The following is a 3,799-nucleotide window of genomic DNA, read 5'->3' on the forward strand; positions in this document are numbered from 1 at the left end:
TAGTCGTTTTTTTGCAAGTAGAAACGGCCCTCAACTAGAGCTAAAAAGAGAAATTGTTAATTTTACTCGTTTTTCGGTGTGTCTGTGTGAAGTCTGTGTCAGAAGTTGAGTTTTGCGTGTTTACTGTACTCTTCCAATGTCATATGCAGTTTTCGATGGTTCGGTCGTAGTGAAAATACATTCAGTGTTCACTATTCACAGAAATGACTAGAGTGAAGCAGTGCCTCACCTAGCAGCAGAAAGATTCAACAGGATGACTGTATTTCACACACAGAAGATTTTTTTAAGTTGCTAGGACTGTATGTCAGTGAATTTTCAGTCAGTTGTGGCTTTAAGGCAAACAGAATTTTAAATTCTGGGACCTTTATCTTCCTTTCTTTAATATAGCTTTAGGTCTGAAAATCCCAGCAGGTAAACATAGGATTGAATGAAAGAGTTACTTATGACATATGTGACATCATATTGTTACTCTTTTTACAAAACACCATCTTCCATAGGATACTTCACTCTGTGCTCCTTGCTGTGTTAGCCAGTTTCTTCACAATGCAATCAATCATTCCTGTTCTCAGCAACTGTACATTTTCCAGTGATCCCCAATGCAATAATACAGTGCTCTCCTGATACACATCAACCTGTTTTCTCATGAGACAAACTTCCTGTTTTCCCATTAGGCAGATGTGCTCCTTCAAAGAACATCACTCAATGCTCCTGAGAGGAAAATCACTCATTGCTTCCATGAGGTGCCTCAGGAGCATAGCCAGTCCAGCTTGAACTCTAGCGCAAAAAATGTAAATGAGCCCCCTGGCTGCTGTTTGAATGATAAAATACAACAATGTTCAGGGTTCAGTGGGTGCCACAGGTCTCTGGGTCCCAGTGCCACTGACCCTGTCCATAAGATTACCAGCTCATTTAGATGAATTTTGGTCACAATTTTAGGTGTGAACCTGAGATTAGTTCTTAGCCTGGCCTTGTCTTTTATAATCCATATGAAAGACTCTGTGATGGCAAAGGCCTGTATCTCATTACCTTTTGTCGCTGATGTTTTGGCTTGGAGAAATTCAGTTTTCCAGGTAAAGTATTTTAAGGTGGACTTGCGAATTGGTTCAAATTTGTCTGACATCACTTACAAAAGCACTGCAGTCAACTCCCAGCTTGTTGATGGTGATGTCCTAGATGGCGGGAACACTCTGAATAGGCCCTCCATGAACTCTGTTACAATTCAGTGTGACCATATAGATGGCTTGCCAGGTGTCCTTTCAAAAGCTAGGATGGCTGCCAGGTGAAATCTAATTGTCTAATTGAGGCATGTGTGAATCCCAACTACAGAAGACATGGGTCTCAATATGAAAAGGAAACACATTTAGTGTGACACCACACACAGAACCTCTTCCATTTTGCAGCATACGTTTTGTTTGACAGAGCTCTGGCTTGTGCCAAGATATCTTTACAGTCCTGAAGAATATCTATCTTTCCGAACTGATGATGCTCAGAAGCCAGGATGCTAATTTTAGAGACTGTGGATTAGGGTGAAGAATTTGGCCACAGCTTGCAGATTGGAGTTCCAATCTCAAATCCAGCAGATTGGGGGGCTCCTGCACTAGCTGTAGCAGATCAGAGAATGAGTACTGTCTGGACCAAGTGGGAGCTATGAGGACCAGCCTTCAGGGTTCACTTTTCATCTTGGTGATTACATTTGGCAGGAGGGGAAGCAACCGAAAGATATAGACAAACATCCTGTACCATTCTATTGAAAAAGCATCCCCCCATAAGTTTCTTTTTTGGGTATCTGTTTGCATAAGAGCGGTATTTCTTGTTGCCCTTTGTCACTAAGACATCTACTTTTGGTTTCCTCCAAGTCAGGAGTATTTCTTTCAGGACAATTTCCTTCAACTCAGATTCATGACATTCTTGTAACATTCTGCTGAGGTAATCTTCTTGATTGTTGCTTGTGCCTGAGAGATGTTCTGCTGTAGCGGTTATTCTGTTGGAATTGCCAAGTACTATATTTTTTATGCATCTGTTGACAGAATTCAAGAATGTGTCCCACCTTATTTATTTTTACAAAACACTGTGCTGGTGCAGTTCTTTCTGACCAGCACATCAGAGCTGTAGATTTGTGGAAGGAAGGGTTGTAGTGACCTTCTGACAAATCTGAGTGTGAGTATTTTTATGTGTAAACATTTCTCTTGTGGCATCCACAGTCTTCTGGCCGATAGCTCTTGAAGTGGAGCTCCTCATCCTCCCATTGAGGCATCTGAGGTGACCACAGGTTAAAACTGTGGTTGACGGAAGGTAAGTCCTGAATTTGTATTGTCCTCTGATATCCACCATTGGATAGCCTGTTTCACTTTTGCATTTATGGCTATTCTGTTCTCGAAGGAGTCGGATGTTTGTGAATCTAATGAAGATCAAATGCTAGAAAACTGATCTCCTTCTCCACACCACCTCCAATACACCTCAAATACTCCAACGTGCCACACCAGAGAATCAAATCAACAAACAGAGGCCTTGACAGTTTTCAGAAGTATTGAAAAACAGCGCGGGGACCTTACAGGGAGCTGGAGCAAACAGCAATGCTGACAGTAATATTTTACAGCTGACCTAAGATCTCTGAGAACAGGTCTAATAAAATGCTGCATCGAGGATCACGGATCCAGACTTCAGGAGACACTCTTGCAACATGCAATAGAATTCAGCTAATCACAAAAGGAGTTCAAGAAAATGGCTTTCGTGGGGGAACTATAGGAAACTGACTCGGTACCGATATATCTTGATTTTCATAGGGTTGGTAATAGGTTTCGGAACGTCCTGTGATGGAGAGGCGGTCACTTCTGTCCCAGTGGGCCTGCTGATAGTGGGAACACTAGTGAAACATGCTCCCCTCTAGAGCACACGCGCCAATTGTGCCCCCAAACTTACCTACCAAACATTCCCACTATAGCCGGTACAGCTGGTATAGAAAATGCTGTTCTTCAGCTCTAGAGATTTGAGTTTGAGATGTAGAAGGCCAAGAAGACATCTGAGCATGAAAAGGTGCAGTTCCACCAAGAGAGGTCATTGCTTTAGAACCCTGCATGAGGTAAGGTCTTTCGAGGTACTGCTGTCCCTTCTGCAGCCATTCCACCACTCGCATGTCTCCAAGGAATTAAAGGGGGAACTATACTATCGGTTCTAGTGTGGGTTGATGGGTAAACACATTTGATCTTGTTTCTGAGATGCATAAACCGAATAAGGAAGAGAACGGAGAACTTGTACAGAGCAAGCCTCCTCTCCGAAAGAATAAGGCAAAAGAAGTTTCAAAGTAGGAAAGGTGCCATATTAGATGTTTACTGTTGGGAACAACAAATGTTTTAGATTTAAGTGCAGATGCAGTAAACAAATCTACATTTACATGCACAGGGGTTTCATTAAAGACTGAGCGGCACTGTAAAGGGAAAGAAGATAATCACTTATAATTAGGGCTCCCGGTTTTATGGTATTTACTTTTTTGACATTTCCGTCTGTATTTATCCACATTTATGTTTTGGTACTTTTATTTGTATTTATCCATATTTATTTTGGTCTTTGTGAAAAAATGAAGCTGAAATGAGTATATTTCCACATGTATTTAACCCCTAAATATGCACTGATGCTTGAATGCCTGCAAGGTTTCAGTTCTGTGAACATCCGCAGAAGATAAATCAGTGCACTTATATGAAAGTGTGCAAATTTCAGTATCAGCCTTGTGTATATCTACTGCTGTTAAAGCCTCTTTACTAAAATCATTTTCATTTTAAAACCCCTTAGCTATCAATCCACA

This window comes from Triturus cristatus, chromosome 12 (assembly GCF_964204655.1).
Source record: "Triturus cristatus chromosome 12, aTriCri1.1, whole genome shotgun sequence".
Classification (NCBI taxonomy): Eukaryota; Metazoa; Chordata; class Amphibia; order Caudata; family Salamandridae; genus Triturus; species Triturus cristatus.